Raw genomic sequence first — 10112 nt, 5'->3', positions numbered from 1 at the left:
TGTAGGGTGGAACACGCGTGTCCCATGTTTGTCCAAGTTAGTCCTAGTTAGTTCCATATCCAGCCACACCAAACGTAGGACAAATGTGTTCTGTCATGTCCTGTCCCACCCTGTCCAGCATACCAAACGCACCCTAAATGTACTCAATGTATTGTATTATCTATGTTTTAGATGTTGAATTTTAAAATATTGTTAATGTTGAATTTTAAAATGTTCTTAATGTTGAATTTTATATGTTGTTAATGTTGAATTTTAAAATGTTATCATAATGTATTATTTTGTTGCTAATGTTGAATTTTAAAWTGTTATCATAATGTATTATTCTAAGATGGCGGATAGACGTAATTGGAATATCCAAGAAGAGGATGTACTAATTAGCATTCTACAAGAGATTGTAGCCGCCGGTGGTAGGAGTGATAATGGGTGTTTTCGAACCGGCACGTATGAGCAAATTGTTTTAAAGATGCGTGAAAAGATTACGAGCCTTAATATAACATCAAAACACATCCAAAACAAAATGAAGCGGCTCAAGGATAAGTATTCAGCAGCTTATGACATGCTAAATACAAGTGGATTCGGTTGGGATGATGCACATCAATGCGTAACGGTGGATGCTCAAGTTTTAGAGGAATACTTAAAGGTAACGCTTATATTTTTTATGCTATTATTTCATAGTTAAAGGTAATGCTCATATTTATGCATTTTTTTATAGAAACATCCAAACAAAAAATTATATTGCCAACAAGCCGTTTCCTCAATATGAACGACTGAAAACAATATTTGAAAAAGATCGAGCCACAGGATCGATGGCGGAATCTGCCGCAGATGCATTGGAACACATAAATCTTGAAAGTGCAGTCGGGGATGATACTGATGAATTGAACGTGCCTTTGACTACTCATTCTAATGGCGCTTCTGCATCCTCTATTCCACAAGATGTAGAAGCATCATAAAAAAAACGGGTGTTTCTGAAGATGCAATGAAGGTGATTGAGAAGGGGTTGAATGTATTATCCGAGGAAATGGGTAAGTTGGTATCGGTTGTTGGTACTCCGGGTTTACAAACTATGCCCGATGAGTTAACCAACATGGGTTTTGATGATGATCAAGTTATTGCTATTAGCATGTACTTTGCCGATAACCCGATTCAACTACGCCTATGGAATAACATGAACGCTACTTTGAAGCCAAAATTTGTGGCGACTATCTTAAAAAAGTTAGACATGTGATGTTGGTTGCTAAACATTTGATCTTTTGTGTTGAAGTCTTTTGGTACACAATTGTAAACATTAGAACTTTTGTGTTTAGGTCTTTTGGTACACAATTGTAAACATTTGATCTTTTGTGTTGAAGTCTTTTGATACACAATTGTAAACATTTGATCTTTTGTGTTTAGGTCTGTTGGTAAACATTTCATTTTTTGTTTGTGAATATGATGTTTAAATCTTTTGTTTATTAATGTGAGTTTTTAATTAAGATTGATTTTGGAAATTTTTTGGTATTTTTAAATAGTATTTGTAAGCATTTATTATATTGACTATTTAGTTAAAAAAACACTAAACAGGTTACTGGGGGTAAATTGGTCATTTTAACCTGTCATGTCCTGTCATGTCTTACCAAACGCTGAACAGCTGTCCTGTCCTGTCCTGTCCTGTTCTGTTCTGTCCTATCCTGTCTGCGCACCAAACGCACCCTTAATGCACAGTCACAGCTAAACATCAGGCAAGTCTAGGAGGGAAAGCAAGTGTACATATACATCCATTGTTGTAAAACATAGTGAACTTACCTGCTGGAAATTGAAGCACTAAAGAAGTCGATTAAGAAGAGGATGAGGGTCGATTAGGGTTTACATTCGATCAAGAAGAAAAGGATGAGGGTCGATTAGGAAGAGGATGTTCGATTGAGGGTGATTGAGTTTGAGGGTGAATGAACAGTCGGGTTCAAAGAGGAGGGTTTAAGAAAGTTTTTTTTTCTTTTTAAAAATTGTTTTTAAGTTAAAATTTCTTTTAAATGACATTTAAGTTATCTATGTGTAATAAGTTATCCTATATGACTTCCATGTCATTTTAAGTTCGACACGTCAACAAAGAAAAACCTGTTCAAAATGTAACAAGTTACACAATGCTTTAACGGGTAATTTTTGAAGGTACAATGCCCTAATAAAAAGTATTTTGAAAATGCGTTGCTGTAATAAAAAAACTGAAAGTAGAATGATATAATAACGAAATTTATAAAAATATATTGTTATTTTGTGCATTTTATCCTAATATTATTCACTAAATATTTTTTAACTTTTTAATAGGAAATCAAATAACAACTCCTGAATATATCAAGCTCTTAAACCATCTTTATTCACGATCTCTACCCATGTGAATGTATGTGATTAGGACAAAAACATATAAATAAAAAAGAAAAAGAAAGATTGCAATCTCATCCGACACTTATCGCCACATGAACCCATATCATAATTTTTTATCCTATTTTATATGCCATATGTTATATTATTATTGATCAAGTTACATTTTTATATTATAAAACTCATCCCAAAAAAATGACTTTATTTAAAAAATAATAAATATACCAAAATTCAGGGTTTTCAATTCCTTACAAATAAAGCTTAATATTGACGTATTTTCATCACATAAATCTTTTTTTTCATTTCAATCCTCTCGTTATCTTACAAATTCCAAAACAACTTACAATTTCTTTCAATTTTCTGCTATGAACCCAAACTTCAAAAAAAAAAAAATCAAATTCTTAACATCTTGATAACTCTCAATTAGTGATGGCCAAACCGGCCTGAGAGCGGTCGGCCCGGGACCGGTTATAGGACCGAAATCTAGGACCGGTTATGGATTTAGGGTGTTTTGCGGGACCGGGACCAGTTATGGACCGGCCCGGCCCGATTTTTTAAAAATGTAGATATATTTTTTTAAATGTAGCCGTTTTTGGGCATTTTTTTGTAATTTTTGCTTTCTAAACACTATATATAAGTGTCTTGGTTGAGGGATTTACATACCAAATTCTTGATTCACAAAAAACGCAAAACAACGTTCACAATTATYGGTTTCTCGCTATATTTTGTAAGACAATGTAATGTTAATTATAATAAAACGCATTTTTAAAGTGTATTTCAGTGACCCAATTACAAATTTTATAATGTATTAAAAATATATATCATTAAAAAATTAAAAATAAAAAAATTAATTTTTAATGACCGAGACCGGCGACCCATAACTGGTTACTATAAATCTTGGGACCGGTTTTAAGCCCGACCCAGGACCGGTCATCATTACTCTCAGTATCATCCAAACACACAGTATGAAAACTTACTACGATTATTTATCGTATTTTAGATATTTAATTTCTTACTTATTTTTATGACTTGTTTTATTTAAATTCAATTGTATGATAAGTTTTTTATAATTATAGTTATTTTTAAAATATATATAATGGTTCGTTTATTCTACTTTTATACTTAAAATTAATAATTATACATAGAGAGGGTTTTTGGGATTGCTTATAAAAATAACATATTGATTTATTCCGGTGTGACACTGGTAATAAGCACTTTTGAGTGTTTAGATAAACAGCTTATACCGGTGCCAAACCGGTAATAATGAGTTTTTGAAGAAGTTAAATTATTTTAACTTATAATAAATTGATAAGGACTTTTGTAAAAAAATATAAGTTGTTTCAAATAAGCAATCCCAAACACCGCTATATATAAAATTAAATATATGATTTTTATAAAATAATATTTTAGATTAGATTAGATTGGAGTGGATTGTGGTTAAATGATAACAAATAAGATTAGATTGAAGGAAAAATTGCACCAAAATGGAACCAACTTTCACCTAATTTCTATTTTAGGGAACCAACTTTCAAAATCATCATTTTGGGGAACCAACTTTCACCTGATTCTTATTTTGGGGAACCAACTTTCATCTGATTCCTATTTTGGGGAACCAACTTTCAAAATCGTCATTTTGGGGAACAAACTTGCACCTGATTCTTATTTTGGGAAACCAACTTTCAAAATAATTATAAAAAATAACTAAAATTTATTTTTTTTTCAAAAATTAATGCAATAAAATCTATTTTCCATTTCAAATATCGTTTTTTTTTTAATTCAGATATCAAATTGAAGATTTTTTCGAAAAAAATTCAAATTACCACGATAAAAGTTGTTGTTTTTTTGTTAATGCAATAAAAAAATCAATTTAATAGAAAAAAATTAATTGATGCAATAAAAAATAAATATTAAATATCACATTCAAGATTTTTATATCTAACCAATATGTGTTAATATTAAAGTTTAAATCAAATTTGGCAAATCCAACCAACACTTTGATAGAGACCCTTAAACTACTTGTTATATGTTCAACAGATCACCCAGACCCTTAAATAAACAAAAGTTTGATAGAGACCCTTAAATGACGATTTTAAAAGTTGGTTCCCCAAAATAGGAATCAGGKGAAAGTTGGTTCCATTTTGATGTAATTTTCCCATTTTTCTATAATTATTTTGCAAGTTGGTTCCCTAAAATAAGAATCAAGTGCAAGTTGGTTTCCTAAAATGACGATTTTGAAAGTTGGTACCCAAAATAGGAATCAAGTGAAAGTTGGTTCCACAAAATAACGATTTTGAAAGTTGGTTCCCCAAAATAGGAATCAGGTGAAAGTTGGTTCCATTTTGATGCAATTTTCCCTAGATTGAAATATAGAGGGATGAAAGATAAAGTAATATCTTAATTGAGATTATATTTTAATGAGAAAAGTTTAAAAAAGCCCAACGAACTTTAGTGTTTGGAATGATTAAGTCATTGGACAAATTTTTGGAACAAATAAGTTATTGGATGTTTTAAAACCTGTTAAACAACTCCTTGGACTTTTTAAAACCTATTATATACATTCTTATGACCTATAAAATTAATTAACATAGTAAAATAATGGGAAAAGCATGAAAAAAACCAATAAACATTTATATTTTGAACGATAAAGTCTCTAAACATTTTTTGAACCAAAAAAGTACTTACATTTAAAAAATATTATTGATTAAATTTATTTTAACTAAAAATAAAAGATATTATGTCAGTGATTTTTCAAATTAAAAGAAATAAAAAAAATAAAAAGAAATACTGGGTTGATATGTGTTGAGAATTCAACACATAATGCATTCGTTTTACGTCTTTTTAGTCATAATTTGTTTCTTTTCATTCCGAGTTTGAGTCATTTTGGTTTATTTCTTTATACTTTTATTATGGAGCTAAAAATATTGTGGTTAAACTTGCTGGGACGCAAAGATACAAGCTAACGGATAATTTTTGCTAAAACAGCATGATGCTACAGCATTGCAGTAGCAACCACCTGTTACGTGCACGGTTTTGCGAGGGCTTAACGATTAAGATGCTGACTTTTGGATGCTGAATGGAAGACAGCTGGAAAATAGCTGGAAGATTTTTTTTTATCAGGGATTTTTGAATTAAGATGTCATCTTGTACTTAAGATTCCCTCTTATTAAGTTTTGGACATTATCTAGTGGTTAATATCTTTGTTGTTTAGTGCAAGGCTTTGTGTATAAATAAGGGGCTTAGCCTTGTGATTTAAACACACCTTCTAACATATATTCAAGATCAAAATCAGCTGGTTAGGGCTGATTTTAAGAGAATCTTTTGAGAAATTTCAAGTTCTTGAGTTTTAAAGTTTTCATCCTTTAAATCCTTGTCTTTTAATTTATTGTTCTTTATTTTATGTTCTTTTACGTTTATTGTTATTTACTTTTCGTTATTTAATTTTCGCAATTTACATTCTCGTCATTTACATTCCTGCAATTTATTTTTTCGTCATTTACAATTCCGTTATTTACTTTCTCGCTATTTACTTTACGCAATTTACGTTTATGTCTTTAATTTCCGTCATTTATTTTTCTTGTAATTTACTTTCCGTTATGAGTAGCTAAGCTTTTATAGCTTGGGTGTGAGACGGAAATGTGAGATTTTYAAAACCAAACAAAAGTAGCTAAGTGTTTTCGTAAACAACGTTCCATTGTTTTATTTGAGTTTTTATAAAAACCAAGCACACTTCTTGACGGGTTGATCACTTTGAAAGTGTTAAAGTGCGATGGACTTAGAGATAAGCCATTAATAAGCACGTCAACTTGAATGAAATAAGAGGTAGACTTGAGAAAGTTGCCGACAAGGAGACTTGTCATTTATGTTTTTCAAATCTTAACTCCCGACGGGTTGGTCACTCTTTGAAAGTGTCAAAGTGTGATAGATTCAGAGATGAACTATCAAGAACACGCCAACTCGAATGATATGGGAATCGACTCGAGAGAGTGATTTTTAACAAAGAGATTTGTTTATCTATATATTTTGAAAACACCATCGTGTCACTATCCCTAGTCCGGACACCACATAAAGATATGGGTGAAAAGCTATAATATAGTGCAATGGTGAAGTCCGAGAGGAATGCCTTCAAAATAGATGGTGGAACTTAGTTTCGAAACACTACTTGCTATAGCATTCCTATAGCATTGACTGCTGAAATTTGTGATTGGGTCTCACCTTARGTCTTACACCCTTGCTTCTTTTATATAATTTGTATTCTGTTTTAAATCACCTTAATATCAAACTGAAATTTTTGAAATCGTCATCTAAAATCATCTCTTTCATTGGACTCTCATTTAACTTTGGCTACAATCTCCGTGGACGATATTCCGGTACTTGTACCACTTTATTACTTGGAAAGACGACATTGGAACGTATTGTATACTTGCTTTGTGGCCCAATTTCATTAGTCTAAAAGTGTGAAATATAACCGACCAAGTTTTTGGCGCCGCTGCCGGGGATTGATTCGCTAAAAGTTTTATTTTGAGTAAATTAAAAGATTTGATTTTTCTAGTACCATCGGAATCATTTTTTTTAAAAGTGGTGTATGCCACGGTCATAACGCATAGAATTTTTCGAATTTGATCACGATATTGAGAGAATGTTTCACCATCGAAGGAGGGCTCAAAGAGCATTTTTTGCTCTACTCCCTCCAAACATGGCATTACCTCCCCCAATTATTCCGAAAATACCGCATTTGGAAAACCAACCACCGAGTTTTGAACCAATTCCACCATTCCCGAACTTTCAACAAGGACACCCACATAATATTAATGATTATAATTTGGACACAGAATCGGAACCTAATGAGCACCAAAGAGCACAAACTCCGAACATCATTAATTTGGCAAATTCCAAAAATGGGAGGATCATGGATTATGCGATTCCGGATTTTGAGCAATTGAATTTTGGGATAGTTAGACCACATATGACCGCTCTTCATTTTGAACTCAAACCGATAATGTTTCACATGTTGCAAACGAATGGCCAATTTGCAGGATTACCTTCGGAGGACCCACATTCGCACTTAAAATCTTTTATGGAAATCACTGATGCTTTCTTGATCTCGGGAGTGTCAAATGACGCTCTAAGGCTCACTTTGTTTCCATTTTCCTTGAGGGATCGTGCAAAAACATGGTTTAACTCATTAACATCGGGTTCTGTGCCGTCATGGAGTAACATGGCAGAAATTTTTTTGCGAAAATATTTCCCACCAACAAAGAACTTTAAGTCCAGGAACGAAATCTGTCTTTTTAAACAAATGGACGATGAGGCTGTTCCTGAMGCGTGGGAAAGGTTTAAAGAGYTGTTGAGGAAATGGCCGTACTATGGCATTCCATACTGTATTCAACTCGAGATGTTTTACAATGGGTTAAACCCCATGGCAAAACAAATGCTCGATGCGACTGCGGGCAGAGCCTTTACAGCTATGACCTATAATGAAGAATATGAAATCCTAGAAAAGATCTCGGCAAACAATGGGCATTGGGCCGACCCACGTGCTCAGTCACAGAAAAAGACTACCGGGATACATGATGTAGATGCATATACTGCATTAACAGCTCAGCTTACCTCCATGACCAAAATGCTGAAAAATTTAACTTCTGGTCAGGGAGGACAGCAAGCTGCTAATACACCAGTCCCATCAGTCCTATCTGTGTAGTGTGTGTGCTGTGGTGGGGATCATTCATATGAACATTGTWCTCATAATTCTGAATCGGTAAATTATGTTCATAACCGAGCTAATCCATATTCCAACAATTATAATGCCAGTTGGAGACAACACCCGAACTTTTCCTGGAACAGTCCAAGTTTAAATCCACCAGTCCATAAGCAACAAGGAACTTCCAATTTCCAACCACAACATCATAGAAACAGTTCTAACTCTCAGACTCACCAACAAAGTTTTCAAAATTCACAACCACCTTTTCAGACCAAACCTCCTCCACAGACATAATCATCTTCTTTGGAAGCAATGATTAAAGGACTTTTTGCACATGCACAAGACCAAAACCAAGCTTTGATTAATCAACAAAGTGCGGCCATCAGGAATTTAGAGACTCAACTCAGTCAACTTGTGCTTAACCAGAGCAATCGAGCCCTTGGTACCTTGCCCAGTAATACAGAGGTCCCTAGAGACCTAGGTAAGGAACATGTGAAAGTAGTGACCCTTAGGAATGGGAAGGAGTTGACAGAAAAAGTGCCCAAAGATAGTGCACCAATTTTGACAGAAGCTGATGCTACACATTGGTTCCTGCCAAAGAAAGACCGGTCCGACCCTTAGAGAAAAAAGGCATCCGAGACCACACATATGTCCCCCCTAGATCAGACTTTCCATTACTCTTTCATAAGGATGCTTTAAAGAAATGAAAATAAACTGAGGTTTTAGAGACCCCTAAGCTTGATACTAACATTTCATCTGAACCTCCAAAGGGCACCACTAAGACCTAAAGTATTCAGGACCCATCTTGTTCAACACCTCCAAGCAAAAATGTGATAAAACCAGTCCCTCCTTATGTTCCTTACCCCCACAGGTTGAGGAATCAGAAAGAGGAACTGCACTTTAAAAAATTCTTGGATGTGTTCAAAGAATTGCACATCAACATCTCACTTGTTGAGGTAATTGAGCAAATGCCTAGTTATGCTAAGTTTTTGAATGACATCTTAAGTAAGAAGAAGTAGTTGACTGAATACGAGACTGTAGCCCTTACGGAAGGATGTAGTGCACTTTTGACCAATAGCATACCCCCTAAGCTAAAAGATCCAGGGAGTTTTACCATTCCTTGTTCAATAGGAGGGAAGGAGATAGGGAAGGCCCTATGTGACCTAGGTGCTAGTATCAACCTCATGCCTTTATCCGYCTTTAACACCTTAGGCATAGGTGAGGCTAGACCGACCACGGTTACACTCCAATTGGCCAATAAGTCCATAGCATACCCTAAGGGAAAGATTGAGGACGTATTAGTGCAAGTTGATAAGTTCATCTTTCCGGCAGACTTTATCATTCTAGACTTTGAGGCAGATAAGGACATTCCTATTATTTTAGGAAGACCATTTCTAGCCACCGAAAGAACCCTGATTGATGTCCAGAAAGAAGAGTTGACCATGAGACTCCAAGACCAAAAAGTCACATTTAATGTCTTCAACTCTCTAAAGTACCCTGATTACTTGGAAGAGTGTTCAAAAATTGAGGAAATAGAGGAGATGTGTCTGGAAGAAGGAATTCAGAAAAACCTTAAGTTGGAAGGAGAGTATGATGAGGAAATAGAAGAGGAAAGTGTTGAGGAAATAGAGAAAATAGGAACTGATGTTGTCCCAGTGGATGCTGCAGCATTTGAGCTGCTAGAAAATAATGAGCAAAAAGACTTCACCCCGTCCATTGAATCATCACCTGATTTGGAGTTGAAACAACTCCCATCCCATCTAAAATATGTTTTTCTAGGAAAAGAAGGCACATTGTYTGTCATCATCTTATCTACCCTAGAATTGCATCAAGAATAGAAACTTGTGGATATGTTGAAATTACATACACTACTAGAAAACTGGGTATTTCCGGCGGAATTTCCGGCGGACAATTTCCGCCGGAAATTTTCCGGCGGATTTCCGGCGGATTTCCGGCGGAAATTAACAAAGTCAACTTTTGTTGACTTCCGCCGGAGCTCCGCCGGAAATCCGCCGGAAATCCTAAATCGGTAATAATTTCCGGCGGATTTCCGGCGGAT

The 10112-nt window shown here is 34.5% G+C and overlaps 1 non-coding gene across 1 annotated transcript; it reads right to left on the bottom strand.

The window, feature by feature from the left end:
* Positions 1-7618: 7618 nt before the first annotated feature.
* Positions 7619-7725, bottom strand: LOC112515022. Its single transcript, XR_003069479.1, has one exon. It is a non-coding gene; the product is annotated as a small nucleolar RNA R71 (small nucleolar RNA).
* Between the last annotated feature and the right edge of the window lie 2387 nt (positions 7726-10112).

This window comes from Cynara cardunculus (genome assembly GCF_001531365.2).
Source record: "Cynara cardunculus var. scolymus isolate 2C chromosome LG 6, CcrdV1, whole genome shotgun sequence".
Lineage (NCBI taxonomy): Eukaryota > Viridiplantae > Streptophyta > Magnoliopsida > Asterales > Asteraceae > Cynara > Cynara cardunculus.
The sequence above is the reverse complement of the archived record's forward strand: the minus strand, read 5'-3'. Positions and strand labels throughout refer to the sequence as shown.